Below are 13,686 nucleotides of genomic sequence, written 5' to 3' on the forward strand. Positions count from 1 at the left end.
GATCATAGAAGAACTGATGTCTTTGAGTTGTGGTGTTGGAGGAGAATACTGAAAGTGCCATGGACTGCCAAAAGAACCAATAGATCTGTTTTGGAAGAAGTGCAGCAGAGTGTTCCTTGGAGGCCAGGATGGCTAAGCTTCATCTCTCATACTTTGGACATATTGTCTGGAGGGAACAGTTGCTGGAGAAGGATGTCATGCTGGGTAAGGCGGAGGGTCAGAGAAAAATGGGAAGATCCCTAATGAGATAGATTGGCCAGGTGGCATCATTGAGGGACTCAAGTGTGGCAGCGGTAGTGAGGTTGGCCCAGGATCGGACAATGTTTCGTTCTGCTGTGCATGGGGTCGCTATGAGTCGGTTCCGACTCGATGGCATCTGACAACAACAACATGTATCAATCTTATTTCTATGATAAGTACTCTTTCAGTTCTATTAAACCTCAAGGTCATAAATATGCTTTCTCATGTTTTCTCCTTGAAGTGTTGATTTACCATTTATTTACATTTAGGCTCTAATCTGTTGAGAATTAATTCGGGAATGTGCCATGGAATACACTCAAATCATGTTCCTTTGAAATATTCTTTGAGTTTGGGGAATAATAACAACAAAAATATTTTGAAGGAAATGTACAGAAAAAAGGCTGTAGGGATAATGGGATAGCTATTACAACAAAATTCTCATAGGACAGGTCTTGCTATCCTACAAAGATGATCAAATGGATTATTGTGACAGGAAAAAAAGTCGCTATTTGATTGGATCTTTTTTGAAGGCACTCTAACAAGACTAAGACAAGTGTCTTACTGAAAGGCCTTGTCTGCAGGCATTCACTGATTGTAGAGACATGTTTAAACACATTTTGTTTGGAATAAACCTGTGTATGTATGAACTGGAACCACAGTAACAGTACTGATTTACCTATCCTCATATAATCAATATCTATCTTCCTTTTGGCTCTATTAATCACTTCAAAAAGGTGCTTCTTACATTATGCATGGTAAACTGATACATTATGTTTGTGTTTGTCATTTTTAGGATGAAGGCTAATTACTGATGATTGTTTTCTCAACTTTGCTTTAAAAAATTGTAGTTGACATTCACTTTTGATGTGCTAAGAGGCATTGTTGTTGTTGTTGTTGTTAAGTGCCATCGAGTCGGGTCCGACCCATAGCGACCCTGTACAGGATTTCGTAGAATTTAAATGAATAGTTAGAAATACGTGGCTACATAAATCAACTATTTTTCCAGTTTGTAGCAGCTAGTGAAAATACCATTTTGAATTGCATTTAAATAGCATTTAAAATTATATATGATATAGAAATAAAAGATTATAATGCATAAGAAATTATAAAGAAAGGTGACTCAGTGGAATGTGCAAATCATCAGACAAGATCATTAATATCACATGCAAGCAAAGTTTTGTTAAAGAGAATTTTAAAAATGACTGTAACTGTACACGACAGGGAACTTCCAGAATTTCAAGCCAGATATAGATGAGGATATCATTGCTGAAATTAGATTGGCTGAAAGCAAAGAAAACTAGAAAGATGCTTACCTGTGCTTTATTGACTTTTGACTATGTGGATCATAACAACAAGATAACATTGTGATGAATGGGTATTCTAGAACACTTGTGCTCATGAAGAACCTGTACATAGGTCAAGAGACAGTTGTTTGAACAGAACAAGGGAAACTGAATGAGTTAAAATCAGAAAAGGTGTGTGCCAGGGTTTCACCATACTTTCATCGTATTTATTTAACCTGTCTGCTGAGCAAATACTCTGAGAAGATGGATTATATGAAGAACATGGCATCAAGATTGGAGGAAGACTCATTAACAACCTGTGATATGCAGATGATACAACCTTGTTTGCTGAAAGTAAAGAGGACTTAAAATACTGATGAAAATCAAACACCACAGCCTTCAGTATGGGTTGCACCTGAATGTAAAGAAAACAAAAATCCTCATAGCTGGGCCAATAGGTGACATTATGATAAACGGAAAAAAGATCGAAGTTATCAAAGACTTCATTTTGCTTAGATCAGATATCAGCCCTCATGGAAGCATTGAGGAATGCAATAATTCAAGTGAGTAGAGGTAAATGCTGTTAACTGTTGCTATATGGAAGGGATAACAACTATGTAATGAAGCAAAGTATATGATTTGATGGATGTAAAAATGATGATCTGCTCTGTAAATCTTCACTCAATTCACAATAAAAAGAAAAAAACCCCAAAACTGAACATATCATAAAACAACTTATCTGAAAAATGTTTTGCTTTTTTATTATACTTAGAAAAAGAGCAAGCCTAAAGCAACTAGACATCTTCAGTTTCTTCAGTGTCTCTGAAAGCCCAGGCCATTTCCTTTGCTTTCTTATAGGAAACATTTATAAAAGCTTAAGTAGTTTAAACATGTATTCATGTCTCCAGATACACTTATGGCAAAAAGAAAGGAAGGAAACTAATACTCGTGAAGGAAACTAATATTCAAATTTACTATATGCCTTGAAAGGTGTTAAAAGCAAACACTTGTTAAGATGAGAAATTGTCTCATTATAGAGAAGAGGAAGCCAGACTCTGAAAGTTTAAATGACAGAGCTTTGTAACTTCAAAATTGTGTTTTGGGCATGAGCCCAAACCAGAGAAAACTGTCCATTTGATATTATAGTAAGCTAGTATTATCTCCACTTGCAAGTTCAGTAATTGTAGTGTAGTAAAACCAAGTTTTATTTAGAAATAAACAAAGAGCTATGTATACAATATGTTTTGCAATAAACAGATCACATTGGTCCCAAGTCCTACAGTGGATAGCCCTTAATGACATGTAAGAGGCCCTGAGGAACAGTTCAAATACAGTTCTACCCACCCGATGATTTTCAGTGAAAACAATGGCTCCTCTTGGCCAGGATTTCTCCTTGTGGTTATTCCAGTGGTGTCTACAACACTGACCTTATTCTTGGCCTTGAAATCCACTCCCTCTTCTGGTGGTAAATTCCTTTCTTATGCCTGTAGACCTACTTTCTCGACTCATGAAGCCACCAGACATTAATCTTTGACATTGAGTGATTCATAAAAGAGCTTCCAAATTCCTTCTAAACCAGTCAGAAATTATGCTTTTATCACATATTTTTCCAAAACAAGAAATTTCTCCTGTTGATTATCGATTATAAACATTTTAGTAGTGACTGTTGTAATCCTTATAAAAAGCTTTGTCCAATCTCTAATTTAGCCATCCTAAATTTGAAGAATTTATAATCTACTTAAACAGAAATTCTATTTATATAAACATGATCATGTAGGTAACTGTGTATTAGTCAGCCCCTAACTCCTAGGGACCCATACCCAGTCCTGTGTCATCCCCATGACTGGTAAGGTATCAGAGGAGTCTCACTGATTGATTTCCAATAGATAGATTACCAAGACTTTCTTGTTAGTCAGTCTTAGTCTGTGAGCTCGTCTGAAACCTACTCAAAGTCATAGCAACACATAAACCTTCACAGGTAACTTCACATAAGCAGTGTCAGATTACCCAATAAACAAAGTAAGCACAGGTTTACTTGTGCTTATTGACTAATCTGTAGTGAACAGTTTCCTAGTTTTTCATCACATCAAATATTCTGCTTCTAGGTATAACTGACATCTATCTTCCCCAATCCGCAACACCTGCCTATACAATCAAAGCCTCTTTTCAAATTTGCAATCCTTGATTGTGGCAGAGTACCTAGTATGTAAGGTAAGCATGAGCTTACTTGTACTTACTTACTAATGTGTAACAGTTTCCCATGAGAAAATATTCACTACTTATTTACCACTCTGTAGTGAACTATTTCATGTTTTTCATCCCATCAAAGATCTAGGTAAACAGAAGTAGACCCATGCTTACCTTGCTAATTGGGCAATTCACCCCTGTACATGGGTGTACTGGTTCAGAACCAAACTGGGTCTCCCTTGTGGAAGGAGAGAATTCTGCCAATGAAAACCAATGCTCCCTCACATAAAAATAATAGCTGTCAAATGAGAGCTGTTGATAAAACTACTAAGTGTTACAAGATGCCAAAGGAGAGAAGAATTAATGTGGACTTCTGTGGTCCTGAGGAGGTGAGACTATAGAGGGCCTTGAAATCCTGTGTTAGCCACAGATCCTCCACTGTGTAATCTAAGGTCATATTCTAGTCTGCTTTAAGGGCATACCAAAGATGTCAGGAACACAAGGGGACCACCACTATGAGACCCAAAGATGTCAACACCTCTGTCTCCTGTGCTGAGTCATCTTCCCTCCTCCCCTGAAGACTTTTAAAGGGTTTCCTTTCTTCCAGACAGTGACTTCACTCTCAGAGTCCCGAGCTTCTGAGAAAAGATGCCTTGACTCTGGACCTAAGGGGGAGACAGGCTTGAGGTTTCTGCCTCGTCTAGTGCAGCTCACAGAGTCAGAAACAAGTCTATCAGACAGAAACTCTGGTCATGGGAATAAAAGATGTGCATTCCCCTGGTAAGGGCTCTGTGCCATCTCTCTCTAGAGACTCTTAACGCTATGAAGTCATTCATAGTGAAGAACTTAGGTTTTGGAGTAAACAGACTCCTCTAAGTTTAGAAAAGGAGCCCTGGTGGTTCAGTGCTCCATCACTTGGCTGCGAACTGAAAGGTCTTTCAAATCCATTAGCCTCTCCACAGAAGAAAGATTTGGTAGTCTGCTGCCATCAAGGTCATAGCCTTGGAAACCCTCTGGGGTGGCACTCCTCTGTTTTACAGGGCTGCTAGGAGTCTGAATCCACTCAATGGCCGTGGGTTTGGTTTTATTTTTGGTAAATACAGTAGTAAGAACTATGAGAGCTCAAGAAGGGTTCAATAGAGTTAATGGTAGAAGAACCTGAAAAATTATCAGATTATTATTATCAGAACCTGAAAAACTATCTGATAATAATGCCCTGGGAGAAGTTGTGGGTGCTTCAGATACCTGGACTCAGAGGCTTTCTGTGCTTGGAGGTGCTTCTCACTGTGTCCATGGGAACAATTAACCTGGTGAGTAATAGCTCTGCTTTTACAAACCACAAAGTGACAGATTTGGTAAACACTTGCAAGGGATGTAGTTATAAATCCATGAGTTACACTAATTTGTATTTAATGCAATGAAGAGTCAACAAACCCAGAGGCAAATAAAGAGTTCTAGACTGTTCCGCTACTCTTCTCCAGCTGATTTATTAATGACTACATTTCCTGGTGTGGCGCTGTGGGTTAATACGCCAGACTGCACAGCTGTTTGAACTACAAGGTTGTCAGTTCAAATTCACCAGCTGCTCCTTGGAAACCCTATTCAGGGTAGCTATGGGTCGGAATCGACTCAACGGCACTCAACAACAACAACAGCATTTCAATGGAGTCCTGGTATTGTGCTTTATGATAAGCACTGGATTGCTAACCACAAGGTTGGCAGTTCAAACCCACCAGCTTCTCCAAAGCAGAAAGAAGAGGCTTTATAGGGAATGCTTTACAGGGTCACTAAGAGAATCAACTCAATGGCATCTAACAACAGGATAGGATTTAATACAATTATAACTTTTTCTTTGTTTTGTTTTAAAGCAGTGTTCATTTGCTGCAAATGAAAGTTTACTCCAAAGTCCCTTGTGATTACTTCCGGAATCACATCAGCTCAGGCTCAAAGTATAGAGTGAGGGTGGGGGGTGGACTTAAGGGCTTTTCCTCCTTCATTTCTGTCTGCCTTCCTGCAGTAGCCTCTGAGGAGATTTAGTGGACCCCTATGCCTAAAGTTACATAGCAAAACCCATAGGCCTTCATTTTTCAATACCAGTCATTTATTTTGTGGATTCTACAGATGTCTAGATTATCCTACTTGTCTTTTTATTTTTAACTGAAGCTGATTGTTAGCCACTTTTCAATTACAGAAAATAAAAGTAAGACAAATAAGGAAACATAGGTGGAGGAATGTCAAAAATTATGCCTAGCTTGCTCCACATACAAAGAAAGAACATTAGAACCAGAGTGAGAAATTCCTCACTCTGAATCCTTAGGCCAGAGGTAGGAAACATCCAGCCTGAGGTCTATAAAAGGCCTGTGAAATCATTTGGCCTGACCCTGCCAAGGCAACTGCAATTCCAGCCATCACTTTATTGTTGTTAAATGCCATCGAGTTGCTTCCCACTCATAGCGACCCTATATAGGGTTTCCAAGGAGCAGCTGTTGAGTTTGAACTGCCAACTTTATGGTTCAAACCAACCTTGCGGTCCAAAGCTTTATCCCACAGCGCCACATCAGGACTCCAGCCGTCGCATTGTTGTGGTTAAATGCCATCGAGTCAGTTCCGATCCATAGTGACCCTGTATAGTGTTTCCGAGGAGTGACTGGTGAGCTTGAATCACTGACCTTGCAGTTCAAATGGCTTTGCAGTCTGGCGCATTAATCCACAGCGCCACACCAGGACTCCCAGCCATCACATTAGGGGTGAGTTAATTAAATGTTTGTCCAAATAAGGCATGCTAATTTTTAAGTTGATAATTTTGTATGGCCTGGGAATGATGTTATAAATTTTGGCAAAAAAGATTCCCCACCCCTGCTCTAGGGTGTACAGGTGATGACCACCTCTGCTCTAACCTCAAGGGATTAAGAACTTTGATCTGGACTGTCTATAGAGGCCTGCCAGTGTACACCCCACAGGTGGACTCTAAGAGCTTCTGAAGCAGGTACAGTTTGTAGGTAACCCAAAGTCTCTTTCCTTTTCAAGCAGTTGTTTGAGCTAATCTAGACTGTAGTGGGGTTTTTTTTCATCTCTTAAAGTACCCAATTATGTCATTTGTTGTTATAAAGTACTCTCGACTCAGTTCTGATTCACAGCAACCCTTCATAGGGTTTCAAGGAGTCCTGGTGAGGCGCTATGGGTTAATATGCTGGACTACAAAGTCTCTGAACCATAAGGTCGGTGGTTCAAACTCACCAGCAACTCTTTGGAAACCCTATACAGGGTTGCTATGGGTCAGAACCAAGTCGAAGGCACTTAACAACAACAGCGTGTGGTTTTGCAGGCTGTACACCTTTGTAGGAGCACAAAGCCCCCTCTTTCTCCCCTGGAGCAGCTGGTGTGTTTGAACTGCTGACCTTGTAGTTCACAGTCCGGTGCTTATTGTGCAGAGCTACTGCACTCCTTATAGTGTCATTATGATTATAAAAATTAGAAATAACCAAAATTTGTCTCCAACTTTACATTATCTCATGGATAGGGACTTGGGGAAGGGAGTGGTAGAGCTTGGAGTACACCTATATTATGTTCTGAGGGTTGCTGTATTTTCTAACTTCATCCACACCAACTCAGCCACAAAATAAAAAAAAAAATTAATTATGTAATTGTTGTGCTGTGATATTTTAACTTAATAGTGAAGAATGGTTTTTACTTTAGGAAAAGAGAAATGAAAAGATTTACCCACATGTTAGAACTGCACTGAAAAAACTGAAATAAGATTGATAAAATGTAAAATCTTGTAAAGGTTAACTTCATCTGTTTTTTCATTAGATTTGATTCTAGTAAGAAGCACAAGGAAGTAAAATTCGCATTGCGTATCATGTAAATCAAGTTTCTCAGGCTTGTCTAATGAAATTTCATAAACCATCTTTTCTTAGGAGCTCTGATAGCGTATTGGTTACGAATCGGGCTGCGAACCGCAAGGTCTGCAGTTCGAAACTACCAGCTGCTCCGCGGGAGAAAGCTGAGGCGATCTGCTCCCGTAAAGATTTACAGCCTTGGAAACCCTGTTCAGGGTCGCTAACCGACTCGACGGCACTTAACAACAACAACAATATTCTCAAGAAAAATAATTTACTGCTGTCAGAAGCCATGTATTGTCCCTGGTGTATTGCTTTTAATAGTTGTAAGTATGTTTGCCTGCAAAAAACTGAAAACACAAGGCAGGAAGGCTTCAACAAGTATGAGTTTTATTTGCCTCGAGTAACAAGATATCTGGGGGCAGGCATCCAGGGCCCGGATGGTGACTCAACATTGTCTTTTGTAGATCTCATTTTCATAGTTGAAAGATCGCTTCTCTTCATGTATCCTGCTAATGTTCCAAGTGGGAAGAAGGAGGAAGGGCAAAGTGTAAAGGAAGTTGTCAGACTTGTCAACCTTTCAAAAAAGATTTTCTAGAACTCTGAAGCAGAAACTTCTATTTATACTTTATTGGCCAGAACTGAAGGAGGCCTGGTGTCACTGTAGGATAAGCACTGAACTGCTAACCACAGGATCAATGATTCAAACCCAACAATGGCTCTGTGGGAGAAAGATGAGGCTTCCTGCTCCTGTAAAGATTTACAACCATGGAAACCCCTAGAAAGGGTCACTATGAGTTGGTATTGATTCAAGAGTAGTGGGTTTGGTTTTGGTTTTGGTGGGTCAGAACTGGGTCCACATGGCTACCATACCTCCATCCAACCAGTCTGGGGAAACAAACATCTAACTTTACAATCTGCGTAAGAGAGACCAGTTGGAAAAATCAGTTGGGGACACTGATTTGGGATTTTTTTCCCTTACTGTTTCCTTGGCATCTGGGATTAATTTAAGCAAACAAAAATTTTCAGTTCAGAAGTTCTAGTTTAAGAATGCAATGTCCTCATCACTTCTTTTCCCTTCTAAATGATAGATTTGGGCTGTCTTGTCTCTAAAAACTACTCACTGTAGCTTGTGTTTGGAGAGCAGCATATCTAAGATCAAATGGCAAAATGAAGGGAAACATCTTGTAACCTTTTTCCTTTCAGTCAATTGGGTTGTATTTCTTGCCAGAGCAGACAGTTCAGTATTTTGAAATACTCTGGTGTTTATTTGTTCAAGACCAAAACAGCACCATCACAAATAATGAATTTATGAAAAACAGCCAAATAATGAGATAAATACTTTGAAACACACTTGAATCAATTGAAATAAGGCAGTCCCAGTTAACGGAACTCCATTTTTCTTGGGATAAAGATAAGAAATATTATTAATTTGCTTGCCTAAAGTCTCACGTTCTTTTTCTTAAGTGCTACTAAAAACATTGAAACATTATTGATAGTAATACAGATATTAATATGAGTAGCAGATTCTACTGAAGTTCTAAATCTATAATTCCAGTCAACAAATGATTCCAACTGAGGACATTCTTTAACACTATTTTTTACTATTCAAATAAAATACCCTCTTTAGAGAAACTTTATAAAATAGGAGATAAAATCCCCTCAAGCACCCACTATTATGAATGTTTAACATTTTGATACATTTCTGTTCAGGAGTTGTTGTTGGGTACTGGGAGTTAGTTCTAACTCATAGTAACCATTGAATGGAACAATGCCCTGTCCTGCACCATTGAGTTGATTCCTATTCCTGGTGACCCCATGTTTCACAGTAGAACAACTCCCAACTACATAGGATTTTCTTGGCTGTACTCTTTATGAAAAGGAGCTCTGGTTGTGTAGTGGTTATGAATTGGGTGGCTAATCTCATGGTCAGCACTTCGAAACTACCAGCTGTTCCGTGGGAGAAAGATGAAGCTTTCTGCTCCTGTAACGATTTACAACCTTGGAAACGCTGTACAGGGTCGCTATGAGTCAGAACTATGACTCCACGGCACATAACAACAACAACAACACTCTTAATGGGAACAGTTCACCAGGACTTTTCTCCATTGTGTTGTTGTGTAGATTGAAAACACCAACCTTTAGGTTAGCAGCAGATTGTAAACCACTTGAGCCCACACATGCTTCTTCTTCTTCCTGTTAGCTGCCAATGAGTTGGTCCCTACTGGTAGCAGCCCTGTGTCCAACCCTGCCTGGTCCGGAGTGCTCTTCACAATTGTTGCTGTGTTTCAGTGATTGTTGCATATGCTGTGATAATCTGTCTCATCGTAGATCTTGCTCTTTTTCACTGACCCTCTGCTTAACCAACCATGATGTCCTTTTCCATGTGCTGTCTGTCTCCTGTCAAGTCCAAAGTATGTTAGATGATGCCTCACCATTCTTGAGTCTAAAGTGCATTCCAACTGCATTTCTTCCAAGACAGTTTCATTTGTTCTTTTGGTGATCCATGGTACGTTCAATATTATTGACCAACCATAATTCAAAGACATCAATTCTTCTTACTCATTGTCCAAATTTTGCATGCATATGAGATGACTGAAAATACCATGGCTTGGATTGTTGTTGTTAAGTGCTATCGAGTCAGTTCTAACTCATAATGACCCTATATAGGGCTCCCGAGGGGTGGCTGGTGAGTTTGAATCACCAACTTTATGGTTAGCAATCCAGTGCTTATCCCATAGCACCACACCAGGGCTCCAGTATTTTAAAGAGATATTTTGTATCAGATTTGTCCAATGCAAAGAACTGTTTGATTTTTTGACTTTTGCTTTGATGGGTATCAATTGAATAAAATAAAATGAAATCATTGACAATTTCAACATGTCTTCATTTATCATGTTAATTGGCTCAATTGTGATGATTTGTGTTTTCTTTATGCTGAGGTACAATTAGTTGTTGTTGTTAAGTGCCATCAATTCTGACCCATACCGACCCTGCATAGGGTTTCCAAGGAGCAGCTTCTGAGCTTGAACCTTGCAGTTAAAACGGCTTTGCATTAACCCACGGCACCACAAGTTAAGTTTTCATAGTCATCAATGAATGCTTTGAGTCCTTTTCTCTTTTGGTAAGTAAGGTTGTGTCAACTGCATATTATAGATTTTTAATGAGTCTTTCCCCAATTCTCATATCACATTCTCCTATATGAAGTCCAGCTTTTTGGATTATTTGTTCAGAATACAGATTGAATAAGCATGGTGAAAGGATACAACCCTGATGCACACCTTGTCTGATATTAAACCAAGCAGTATTCCCTTGTTCTATTTGAATGACTGACTCTTAGTCTATGTACAGGTTCCCCTTCTATCTATCTATCTGTCTATCTATCTATCTATCTATCTATCTATCTATCTATCTATCTATCTACCTATCTATGTATGTATGTATGTATGCATGTATGTATGTATGTATCTATCTATCTATCTATCTATCTATCTATCTATCTATCTATCTATCTATCTATCTATCTATCTATCGAGAGACAGGGAGAGAGAGAGAGTGTGTCCTGGTGTGGCGCTGCAGGATAATGTACTGAACGGCAAGGTCAGTTTGAACCACAAGGTCATCAGTTCAAACCTACATGCTGCTTCTTGGAAACCCTATACAGGGTCGCTATGGGTTGGAACCGACTCGATGGCGTTTATATATGTTGTTGTTATTAATGCCATCGAGTCAGTACCAAGTCATATGATCCTATACACAACAGAACGAAACACTGCCCAGTCCTGGGCCAACCTCAGAATTGTTGCTACACCTGAGCCCATTGCTGCTGCCACTGTGCCAACTCTTCTCATTGGGGGTCTTCCTCTTTTTCTCTGACACTCCAGTTTACCAAACATGAGCTCCTTCTACAGAGACTAGTCCCTCCTGTTAATATATCCAAAGTATAAGAGACCAAGTCTGGCCATCCTGGCCTCCAAGGAGCACTCCGGCTGTACTCTGTCAACAGAAATTTTTTTTTTTGTCTTTTGGCAGCCCATGGTATTGTCAATACTCTTCTTCAACACCATAGTTCCTTATTCACTGTCCAGCTTTCACATGCATATGAGGTTATTGAAAATACCATGGCTTGGGTCAGGCACACCTTAGTCCTCAAGCTGACATCTTTACTCTTCAATACTTTAAAAAGTTGTGTAGCAGATTTGCCTAATGCAATACGTCGTTTGATTTCTTGACTGCTGCTTCTGTGAGAGTTGATAGTTGATCCAAGCAAAATGAAGTCTTTGACAACTTCAATCTTTTCTACAGTTATATGGATGTTGTTTATTGATTAAGTGGTTAGGATTTTGCTTTCTCTACATTGAGTTGCAACCTATACCAAAGGCTGTGGTCTTTGATCTTCATCAGTAAGTATTTAAGTCCTCTTTTCATTCAGCAAGCAAGGTTGTATCATCTGCACATCGCAGGGTTATTTTAAGCCAGTTCTATGAATTTATTCATGTGGAAAACAATTCAAACAAAGCAGATATGGGAAAAAGCCATTGTTGTACAGTCAGTTCTGATTTCTAGTGAGACTACTGGACAGAGTTGAGCTGTTCTCTAGGGATTTCAAGACTGTAGTAGCTACATAAGCAAATGGGGGCATCCTTCTCTAGAGTTGCAGCTGGTGGGTTCAAACCATCAACTTCTGGTTATCAGCCAAGTACTTAATCACTGCAATACCAGGGCTCCTTGATGAAGTGAAAAGTTCCTTTTAATTCCTCCTAATCCCCATTCCCCTCCCCAAAGGTAAATCTCATCAGTTGGAGTTTTCTTTTAGCTATATTTCTAGTTATTTGTATTTTTTTTTCTTGTTATTATGTGTATGGTTACATATACATGTTCATATATAGAAACAGAGGTGTGTTCTTTTTAAAACTTCAGTAGTATGCTGTTTGGGATTTGTTTATTTCATATGACAATATGTCTTGAAGCTCTTTCTATGCCAGTACAAATAGATCCATCTCATTCTCATTCTTACTAACTGCTGCTAGAATATTCTGTGACAGAATCTACAATGGATTATTTGACTCTTCTTTTGATGGACAATTCAGTTATTTGTAATTGTTTATTATTAATAATAAAGTTGTGGCGGATATCCCTATACAATCCTCTTTGTACCCATGTGCCAGTACTTCTCTAGGATATATATGTAGCAGTAGATTTCTTAAGTTGAAATATGGGTGCTTTAAGAATTTTGATAGATACTCAAAAGTGAACTAACAGACAAGTAAGTATATGATCAAATTATATCACCAGCTATTTGTTTTGTTTCTGAACTCTTAACTTTCATAGATTATTATTTTCACCTTCTTTCTTTTGGTTTCTCTCTCATACTTCCACTCCTCTAAGTAATTCATATTAAAGACATTATCTTGGGTTGCAATAATAGAATATTTACTTGAATCAGCTTAGACACAAAGAGGATATTTTATTAACGGATGTAACTAAACCGTGGGGAAGGCCCCAGTCAAGCTAAATCTCAGGCAGCAACATGTGGTGCTAGAACATTGCCAGGATTCATTTTGCTTCTCAGTTTCCCTCTCTTATTGCAGATTTCAAAAGAGAGTGTTCTTTATCTATTTTGGCACAAATCCTTTATTAGCTATATACTTTGCAAATATTTTATCTCAGCCAGCGACAGTCTCACTGTCGTTGAGTAGAATCTCATTCATGGTGACTCTGTAGGACAGAGAAGAACTATGCCAATAGACTTTCTGAGGCTGTAACTCATTAAGGAAGCTGACTGTCACATCCTCTTCCTCAAAGTGGGTTATGGATTTGAACTGCCAACCTTTGAGTTACCAGCCCAATGCTTAACTCACTGAGCCACCAGGACTCCTTGTTTATGACTTCCCTGTCTTTTAATACTCTTAAAAAGTGCACGTTGAAATGTTTGCTTAAGTCCAATTCATATTTTTCTTTTATGGATCATGATTTTTGGGTCATAGCTAAGAAATCTTTGTGTAGAAAAAGCCACAAAGATGTTCTCCTCAAAGGCTTATAATTTTTTATTTAGGTCAATGGTCAATTTTGAATTAATTTTTTTAATATGGTACCAGATTTAGATTGAAGTTCTTTTGTTTTGTTTTATCTATGGA

Source organism: Chrysochloris asiatica, unplaced genomic scaffold (assembly GCF_000296735.1).
Source record: "Chrysochloris asiatica unplaced genomic scaffold, ChrAsi1.0 scaffold00013, whole genome shotgun sequence".
Classification (NCBI taxonomy): Eukaryota; Metazoa; Chordata; class Mammalia; order Afrosoricida; family Chrysochloridae; genus Chrysochloris; species Chrysochloris asiatica.